Source organism: Cebus imitator, unplaced genomic scaffold (assembly GCF_001604975.1).
Source record: "Cebus imitator isolate Cc_AM_T3 unplaced genomic scaffold, Cebus_imitator-1.0 Scaffold605, whole genome shotgun sequence".
NCBI lineage: Eukaryota > Metazoa > Chordata > Mammalia > Primates > Cebidae > Cebus > Cebus imitator.
The window spans coordinates 381,247-392,325 of NW_016107920.1; the positions used below are offsets into that span (position 1 = coordinate 381,247).

The 11,079-nt window shown below is 36.2% G+C and overlaps 1 non-coding gene across 1 annotated transcript; it reads right to left on the bottom strand.

Moving 5' to 3' along the window:
• Window positions 1–9,637: 9,637 nt before the first annotated feature.
• LOC119469231 lies at window positions 9,638–9,744 on the bottom strand. The gene has a single exon (XR_005198040.1). It is a non-coding gene; the product is annotated as a U6 spliceosomal RNA (small nuclear RNA).
• Window positions 9,745–11,079: the final 1,335 nt, after the last annotated feature.

Sequence of the window (11,079 nt, forward strand, 5' to 3'; positions counted from 1 at the left end):
GTTAAAGCTCATGTTTGTTTCACGTAGTTCTCGTGCTGTGTTTTTCGACTCCATCAAGTCGTTTATGTTCTTCTCTAAGCTTGTTATTCCAGTTAGCATTTCATCTAACCTTTTTTCAAGGTTTTTCGTTTCTTTGCACTGAGCTAAAACGTGTTCCTTTAGCTCAGAAAAGTTTGTTATTATCCACCTTTTGAAGCCTGTTTCTGTCAATTCGTCACACTCCTTCTCAGTCATGTTGTGTTCCCGTGTTGTTGAGGAATTGTGATCCCTTGAAGCAGAGGTGTTCTGGTCTTTGATGGTTTCATCTTTTTTGTGCTGGTTTTTTCCAATCTTTGTGGATTTACCTGGCTGTGGTCTCAGGGAGCTGCTTGATGAGGTCACTTGTCTGCCTGTCAAGGCACTACTGGGTTTCTAGGGACTCCTTCAGGTTACTAGGGAAGCTTCCTGTGTCTTTTTTGTTTACACTGGGGGTTTAGGCCTGCCTCTTCAACCGACCTGGTGGTGCTGCTGGGTGGTCAAGAACGCAGTCCTGTTGCTACATAGGCTTCCTGTGTTTTTTGTTAAAACATGTAGCCCAGTCCCACTCCTCTAATGGTGGGTTGCACCCTTCCTCCACTGGGTGGATCATTAGTTCAGTTCAGACTGTGGCACTGGGTGCACAACCAACTAGAATCAGAGCTTCAGCCCTCTGGTGTTTCTGGGAGAGGGCAGGGACCCGCCCTGCCACACCCAGCCTTCTCCCCCTTTCAGCTTCCTCTCTCTCTGGTCAGGGGATAGGGGCCCGCCCAGCTGCTCCCAGTTATAGCTCCCTCTCTTTTCGGGCAGGGGGAGGGGGTGATAGCTCAGTCCACAGGCTCTCCTGGCTGCCTTTTGGGCTTATGCGCTCTGTTTAGGTCTGTGCACCAATCCGGGACCCCGTCCAGGATTATTATTCAACTCTGCGTTTGTAATTCCTAGTGCTTGACTGGGAAAGATCCCCTGTTCTGTGTATTGCTGAGGCTTTGGGGGAAGTGTTGTATCTGGACCGGAATGCCAGAAGGGGAGCCTCTGGCTTGCCAGTCAGATGTACTTTCTGGGTGAAGAAGCACCCCTCCCTACCTTGGTGTTCCCTGCATGGGCTTTGCTCGCTGTCAGACCAGATCCATTGAAATGCACGTGGTACCTCAGTTGGAGCTAGGAGATCTCTAGATTTCTGCGTCTCTCTTGCTGGGTGTTGTGGGCCAGAGTTGTGTCTATTCAACCATCTTGGAGACAGAGTTGGAAGTGATCAATTTGACTATCAAAGAACTTGCTTGTTTATTGAAATGAATAAATAAAACAACATCAAAACAAACAACAAAACAAAACACTTTAGTGAAAAAAAGCGTAAGTAAAACAGAAAAATAATTCTAAAAATAGCCAACAAAGGTAATTTGTGATTGAAAACCAAAACCTGACAACAATCATAATTCAAACTTTGATCAAGTATAATGCAAACATGGTTGTAAAGTTTTCACTTTAGGCCATGGTATTAGGCTTTTCCCTTTAGGGTGGGGCTCTCGCTGGGGGCTGGCCCTCTTATGACCAGAATTTCCCTGCCTCTTGTCCTTATCAATATTGCACATGTAAATAATTTTAAATTTTTAATCCTCTTCATATACAAGTATGTAGTATTATCAGTTGCTTTTTTAGAACAAGAATTTTGTCACCTGATTTGATGCTATCATTGCAAACATGAGAAACACTGTGATTTTTAAAAAACTCTCCAACCAGGATATATAAACACGTATAAATTTATTCAAAATTAGGCAAGAAGGATTTCTAACTTCATTGCTTAAACTTTTACTTCTAAAACGGGCAAAAAAAAATAAAGGAGAAATCTCCTGAGGCCATATAAACAATTTCTTATTGAAAGTAAGGCTAAGTTTCAAAAATGTTTATAGTTCAAGACAACATATATGGAAATATTTATGTTTTAGACATGCTGTATTTATGTATATAAAGGCATTAAGAGATAATACAAACATGCTTTGAGTTTTTGTTAGTCCTTTATGTATCAATTCTATTCAAACAACACCTTATCTAACATCAGTCTCAAATGGAATAGAGAAAGGAGGAGTATTATAGAATATAGACTATAGTCTGACATGACTCACAGCCTACAGTCTTCCTGTTATTGGGATAAACAACTGCACTAGAACAGTATTTTCTCACCTTCATGATATCTAACTGTCCTTTCTTCTTGTTGGGTTGCTAGCTACTCTCCAGGTCAAACAGAAAAAAGCGTACTTAGTGCTGTAGCAATGCTGTAATTTTTTTATTTTCATGGTGCTTACATTATAACAAACATTGGACATCACAAAATTCTAAAGTCTTATCATTCTGAATACCAGTATCAATTGCCTGTGTTTTCTCAAAGTTAAATACTAGGGAAAGAGTAAAGCTATATAGGACCCTTTTTATCTTGGGGATGGGAGCTGAATATTTGGAAAGGTCTGCATTTATCAGCAGAGAACCTCACTTCAGTAAGTCTAGTTTCTGTGGGAGAAATTTACAAAGTGAAGAAGTGATAAAGTTCTTACTCATTCCCTGCTCTTTCCTGCCCTGTCTTTATGTAACTGAAGAATATTGAGAGTAATCTTTATTCATAAGGAACTGCAATACCAAAAGGCCAGCCCACTGAGAAGGAAGGCTTCTAACAATGTAACACCCCCACCTCAATCGTTATCTGTGCTTACTCTTCTTTGAGAATATTATTTTCTTTATCCTAACAAGGACAGTACAGACTTAGGCTGAAAAAGTAAGAAATAATTGACTTCATTTTCTTTAACTTTCCTTAGAGGATATTCAGACTGATTAGTTGAAAGTTGCTGTAATTATTTCTAAGGCTGCTTTACATGATCTTTCCAAGATAATGAAAAATGTAAGTTAACAAAAAAGACAAATCAATCTATAATACCCAATGAGAAGTACTGGATAGCAAAACGGATATACGTTATTATAATAATATATTAATATAATCTATAAATATGAAATGGAAAACATTAAAAATGTTGGCAGTAAGTTTTTATTCATTGTGGTATTATATGTGCTTTATCTTCTTACATTTCCTTTATTTCCTAAGTTCTTAAACAACTAGATTGTTTTTTTATACAAATTCAGAAAAAAATATATACTTAAAGAAGTAGACAGAATTTACTTGACCTCAAGGGAGAATCATTTTAAATACTGTATGGGAATGTTTCTATTACACCATGCCCTGTGATTTCGCAATTCTTTCAACATACACAAAACATATATTTTAATAGTGTTTACTGATAGGTGGTGTTTAAGTTTATACAAAAATAAAGAGGCTGTTGCTACTGTTTTAATTCCCATCTTCATTTTCACCTTAGAAATATGCATAGGTACCTCTGACAATCAGTCAGTCCCTTATCTGCAATGATTATTTTAACTGTATCCCCCAAGGCTTATCATGTCATTTTGTTTGACCTTTGGTTAACTAACTCCTGCTGATTTCTTTAGTGATCCCCTAAGACAGGTTTTCCTTACTTATCCAGAGTCTAATGGGGACACTCTTGTAGGTTTTCTTTTTCACTATTTCTCAAAAATCCCATTAACACAATCTCTATTGTAATACTCATCTAATTATAACATGCTCCTTGCTGAGCGCAGAGGGCAAGCATTCTAATAAAACTGTGGTCCCATACTGAGAAGTGGAAAGAAATAACTGTCATTCTCACTTCAGTAGTAAATTTTAATAAATTAGTCTACAGAGTTTTAAATCCACTTGGCAAAGATAAAGTGAAATGGCAAGTCTACTACTGATTTAAGTGTGAGCTAGAGATAAATAAATACTCTGCTTCTATGTTAACTGGATTATATGGTTAAAAGCCACTTTATTGAGATGTGATTGGCATATAAATGTCTCTACATATTTCATATATGCATCTCAATGAGTCAGGGGATAAGTATATACACATGAAATCATCACCACCACCAAGACAGTAAACATATGTATCACTTCCCAAAGATTCCTTCTGCCCCTATTATTATTATTTCATTATGGTAAGAATAGTTAACGCAAGATCTATTCCCTTGGCATTTTAAGTCTACAATACAACGTTGTTAGCTACAGGCACTATGTTGTATAGTAAATCTCTATAATTTATTTATCTTTCATAATGGAAATTTTGTCTCCATTAGCCATTACTTCCTCATTTCCCCATCCACTAGGCTCCAACAACCGCCAATCTCCTCTCCATTTCTATGAGTCTATTTTATAATTTACATATAAGTGAGATCATGTGGTATTGTCTTTCTGTGTCTGGCTTATTTGATTTAGCACAATGCCCTCTAGGTCCATCTATGTTGTCAAAAATAGTGATATTTCCTTCTTTTTATTCTAGTTTATTTTTTTAACTTTAATTTTAGGTTCAGGGGTACACATACAGGTTCGTTATATAGGTATTGTGTGTCATGGGGGTTTGGTGTACAGATTGATTTGTCACTCAGGTAATATCCATTTATAAGTGAGAATATGTGGTATTTGGTTTTCTGTTTCTGTGTTAGTTTGCTTAAGATAATGGTCTCCAGCTTCATCCATGTTGCTGCAAAGGTCATGGTCTCACTCTCAGTTTTATGGCTGCAGAGTACTCCATTGTGTATATGTACCACAGTTTTTAATCTCGTTTACCATTGGTAGGCACCTGGGTTGATTCCATGTCTTTGCTATTGTGAATAATGCTGCAAGAACATATTCATGTATATATCTTTATGGTAGAATGATTTATATTCCTTTAGGTATATACCCAATAATGGGATTGAGAGATCGGATGGTAATTCTGTTTTAAGTATTTTGATAAATTGCCAAACTGCATTCCGCAGTGGCTGAACTAATTTACACTCCCACCAGCAATGTATAAGTGTTCCCCTTTCTCTACAACCTTGCCAGCATCTGTTATTTTTTGAGTTTTTAATAATAGCCATTCTGATTGGCATGAGATGGTATCTCATTGTGGGATTTCCTTTTTTCTTTAAGGCTGAATAATATACCTTTTTATGTATGTACCACATTTTCTTTACCCATTCATCTGCCCATGAACATTTAGCTGTTTCCACATCTTGCCTGTAATGAATAATGCTGCAATGAACACAGGAGTGCAGATATATTTCAAGATCCTGGTTTCAATTATTTTGCATATATATCTAGAAGAAGACTTGTTGGATTATACAGTAGTTCTGGTTTTAATTTTATGAAGAACTCTACACTGTTTTTCATAATGGCTGTCCCAATTTGCATTCCTACCAACAGTGTACCTAAGTTCCCTGTTCTCTATATCCTCACCAATCCTAGTTATCTTGCATTGTTTTGATAGAAGCCATTCTAACAGGTGTGAGGTGACAGCTCATTGTAGCTTTGATTTGCATTTTCCTGATTAGTGATGCTGAGCACATTTTCATATACTTGTTGGCCATTTGTATGCCTTCTTTGGAGAAATGTCTACCCAGGCCCTTAGGTCATTTTTAAGTTGGATTATTTGATTTTTTTTTCTATTTAGTTGTATGAGCTCCTCGTATTTTTAAATATTAACCTCTTTTTAGATATATGGTTTGCAAATATAGTCTCCCATTTCATAGGTCAACTTTTTATTTTGTTGATTGTTTCCTTTGCTGTGCAGAATCTGTTTAGTTTGATGTAATCTCACTTGTTTATTCTTGCTTTTGTTGCCTGTGTTTGGGAGTCATATCCAAAGTGTCGTTGCCAAGACTAATGTCAAGGAGTTTTTTTCCCTGTAGTTTTTTCTAGGACTTTTATGGTTATAGGTCTTATGTTTAAATCTTTTATAATCAATTTTGAGTTGATTTGTGGGTTATAGTATTAGACAAGTGTCCAATTTCATTCTCTTGCATGTGAATATCCAGTTTTGTCAATACCATTTATTGAAGAGACCATCCTTTCCTATTGTGTATTCTTGGAGCCTTTGGTCAAAAATTAATTGACTGTATAAGTTGGGTTTGTTTCTGGGCTCTCTAATCTGTTACATTGCGTATATTTTTATGTCAGTATCCTGCTGTTTTGATTATCATAGCTTTGTAATTAATATAATTTGAAATCAGAAAGTGTGGTTACTCTTGTTCAATATTGCATTGGCAATGGAGGTCTTCTGCAGTGCCATATGAATTGCAGTATTACATTTTGTTTCTTTTCACATACCTTGACCAAACTGGCCAAATGCTATTCTCAGAAGAAATTTTGGAATTCTCTTGACTCTGTGATTCTGCTTATTTGATTCTCCTTTTCTGAAGGCATTTTTTCTTCTATCATTCCCCAAATTATCTAGTTTCCTTGTTGTTATTGCTTGTTTGTTTGTTTGAGACAGAGTCTCGCTCTGTCACCCAGGCTGCAGTGCAATGGCATGATCTCAGCTCACTGCAACTTCCGCCTCCTGGATTCAAGTGATTCTCATGCCTCAGTCTCCCAAGTAGCTGGAACTACAGGTGCATGCCACCACACTTGGCTAATTTTTGTGTTTTTAATAGAGACCGGGGTTTCACCATATTGGCCAGGCTGGTCTCAAACTCCTAACGTAAGGCGATTGGCCTGCCTTGGCCTCCCAAAGTGCTGGGATTACAGGTATAAGCCACCATTCCCAGCCATAGTTTTTAAAGTCTGGACAAATATTACTATACTTTCTGATTTTACGAAGCCAAAAATGGTCTTTATTTTTCTATCCTCTGGAAATAATAAAATTTCATCTGTACTTTCTTAAGTATATAGATCATTTTCCATTTTGCACTCGTTTATTTCTGTGGACATCTGTGATAGAATCCAAAGAGATGTTCATCTGACCAAACTGTGAGACTACATTTCTTAGATTCCTTTGAAGTTAGGTTTGAGACAAATGACTGAGTTCTAGTTGGTAAAATGTGGACAGGCTTTGTTTGTTAGGTAATTTTCATTGACCTTTTTGTTTTTTTCATTCATTTTACTACTGATTACAGAAAATTCAATGAAGAATCTAAGGAGTCCTTATAAGATAGTGAAGCCATAAGATGTAAGGAGAATGCCATACTAAGTAGAAGTTCCTTTCTGGAGACAAATTTCTTTTCTGAGATGCCTGCATCACTATACAGAAGGCTTCTTGCAGGCAACCTATTCCAAATTGAAGTAAATTAGAAAATTTGACTATCTTATTATAGATTTTTAGATTATTGTTGTTATATCAGCTAGCACTAATAACTTTGATTAATGTAATATGTTATGTTCCCCTTACAGGGTAACTTCAACTCTAGTTATTGTATTGAAGATTCTCATAACAATGTCTCTGTCTTTTACCTTTTCCCTGAGCATCAGATTTGCATTTCTTAATGTCTGCTGTACATCTCTCCATGAGTATTACAAGGCCTCTCAAACCTAGCACTTGACAAATAGAAACTAAGGTTATCAACTTTACTAGTTTCCTAAAGCTGCTACAACAAACTCCAACCACCTGGGTGGCTTACAACAACAGAACTGTATTGTCTGACAGTTCTGGAGGCTACAAATCTAAAATAAGGGTGTTTGCAAGGCCATTCTCCCTCTGAACTCTGTAGGGGAGAATAATTCTTTTCTTATTCCTAAGTTTGGGTGATAATTATCAATCCTTGGCCTTTGTTGGCTTGCAGTTGTATCATTCTGATCTTTGCATTTGCTGTCATACGGCAATGTGCCTATGTGTCTCGGTCATCACATGGAGGTTTTTTCTTCTCATAAGGACAATAGTTATAGTAAAGTAAGGTTGACCCTAATGACCTCATTTGAATTTGATTACATCTGCAAGACCTATTTCCAAATAAGGTCACATTCACAGATATTGAGGATTAGGACCTAAACATAGCTTTTTGAAGATCACAATTCAACCAGTAACATCAACACAACACATAATCCAGCGTCATAGAATCACTGCCATCTTTCTACTCACCTATAACTTGAAAGTCATTCTATAGTTACAGCTTCTTCTTATACTTCGGTATGTCAAGTCAACATAATGCAAGATTTTTCTCTTCAACTTCCTTTTCTATATATCAATGATTGGTATAGATTAAGTCATAGTATTTCATTTCTGGAGACAAATTCCTGTCTCTTTCTCTTTACAGTTTTTTAGACATCATTTTAAAACAAAATTAGTCATGTAGCAATTATGTTCAAAAATTTTTGTTGGCTCCAATTACACTTTATCCTCCTACAAATAGCCTCCGACATTTGCACAATGTCCTTTCACCCTCTCATACTTTAGGATTTTGTTTTGTTCGTTTGTTTGATTGGTTGGTATTTCCTCATTTGAAGTGCTTATGGTGGAGGTGACTTATGGGGATCTCAAGTGAAAAGTAGACAGTAAATAGATAGTTAAAAGGGTGAAGTACTAGGTTACCCAAGGAGGTTATAGATTCAAAGTAATAAAAGCATTCATGTAAATCTTCATTATATGCAGTGTACTCTGGTATGCATCATCTCTTTTGAGATTCGCAGTCATCCTATAAGATAGATTAATAGTATCTCAAATTTTTGATTAAGAAAGTGATATTGAGAGGTCTAATTGACTAGTTCAAGGAAGCTCAGTTAATTATTAGCATAGATAGATTTTTATATCCAAATTATTTCACCATGCATTCCTTCCCTTTTGACTGCAGCAAGCTTGCTTAAGAGGATAAAGAAAATTAATTTGACAATCACTTCAGTTTAAGTGCTATCTTAGGAAAGTAAGACATTGAACGAGATTGGCTGAGAGGAGTTTGACTTTATGAAAGTAATTAGTAGGGAGTAATGTTAAGCAAAGCAAGGGACAAAAATGATTCAAGTGGAGAAACGTGATAAAGAGTAGTATATTACAAAGGTACCATATAAGAATTTTTCTTCAGTAAGTATCGTCCTAATAAGAGCTGGGCAAAAACGTAATTAATGAATGAAACAGTAAAATTTAAAATAAGTTGACCATTGTGTTAGACTCTGAATTGACATCAGTGTCTAAATTATTGCTTGGAAAAAAGTAGATGAGCAAAACAAAAACAATGCCTAGCGATGTATAAATACAGTGGGTGTTTATAAGCATGATTACAGTGTGCAGAAAGGAATTACTAACGTCATAGTGTTGATAGGAAAAAAAATGACATCTTAACGGACAACTAGATCAAACTAGAGTTTAGATTTCCTTAGTTTGAATCCTGGATCTACCACTGAGTGATATTGGCTAAATTAGTTTATCTTTGTTTGTTTTAATTTTAATAAGCAACCTCTAAATTACAAAAGTTTTATATTTACACAATGATGTTTAGATTTTATAGCTATATATGTACAATTAAAGTAAACATATGTATTATTTAAAATCTTTGTAGGGGAAAAGATTTTCATTTGAGTCAAACTCTTGTTAGCACTCTGCTTCCTGTTTTCATTAAATACGTTTTATAGTGTAATGCTCAATAATATGAAATACCTTATGAACATATCTAATAAATTAGATGGTAAGGCAGAGGTTGGGAATGGAATTAGATCGAAAGTTATTAGGTTTCTTCTGGATAGATTTTGCAGCATAAAATGCTGGGGTTGCTCCCTAATTACAACAGATTAAGGAATAAATTGCAAGAATCAATAACTTTTTTTAAGAACCTACTATTTTAAAAAAATATGGAATGGTTCACAAATTTGTGTGTCATCCTTGCGCAGGGGCCATGCTAATCTTCTCTGTATCGTTCCAATTTTAGTATATATGCTGCCAAGGCGAGCACGAACTTACTATTTAATAGAAGACGGTATATGGTGGCACTGGCTCAAAAATAAATTTCTAGGCCTGGGGATATTTGAGAATATTGTGGTTATGGGACCGTGCTTGTTTTGTTAGAACAATTAAAGGCACTAGAGAAGGATGATTACTGATGGGCCAAGGCTTATACAAAGCCATGAGAAATATGGCCAGGTATCTGTTGAACCAAACTGACACTAAGAATGGAAGTTCCCTTTTAGAAGGCTAGGCATAATCTCATATCTGCCTTTGTCACTGCTCTCATGTATCGTTTTTATTCCTTAAGTCTTGGGCATTCCTTACTTTCTCTTCAAATATTTCTCTTTATAAAAGTTATGCCACTGGTCTAACATCTATGAAAGAGAATCAGTTTTAGCAAGTCCTATGATGAGCCTCCTATTTTTAGCTCTACTGTGACAACCTAATTTCAGCAATTACAAAAATGCTATGATAGAGCTGCTATGATACAGCTGTTAGCCTCTTAAAATATTGAATCATGCTAAGTTCTTGATCCAAAGCAAAATTGGAGACATTGATATAAGAGAGTGGTTAAGAGTGTAAGCTCTGGAGTCAAATAGACATGGGCATGGCTTCTACCTCAGCTACTTAATAGATGTAGTTCTTGAAAGTATCATTTAAACTAAATATCAGTTTTATAATGTATACCTTGAAGCTGATTTTATACCAATGTTACTAAAAAAGGTCCCAATCCAGACCCCGAAAGAGGATTCTTGGACCTCATACAATAAAGAAGTCACAGCAAATACTTAAAGTAAAAGAAAATTTGTTAAGGAAATAAAGGAGGAAAGAATGGCTACTCCACAGGCAGAAGAGCTGTGAGGGATGCAGGTTGGCTATTTTTATGTTTTCTTCTTGATTATATGCCAAACAAGGGGTGGATTATTCATGTGTTTTCCATGAAAGGGGTGGGCAATTCCCAGAACTGAGGCTTCCTCCCCCTTTTAGACCATATGGGGTAACTTCCTGACATTGCCACGGCATTTGTAAACTGTCATGGCACTGGTGGGAATGTCTTTTAGCATGCTAATGCATTATATTTAGCATATAATGAGCAATGAAGATGACCAAAGGTTACTTTCATTGCCATCTTGGTTTTGGTGGGTTTTGGCTATCTTCTTTACCGCATCCTGTTTTCTCAGCAAAGTCTTTGTGATACGTATCTTGTGCCAACCTCCTATCTCATCCTATGACTTAGAATGCCTAACCTCCTGGGAATATAGCCCAGTAGGTCTCAGCCTCATTTTACCCAGCCCCTATTCAAGATGGAGTTGCACTTGTTTAAAGGCATCTGACATAATTA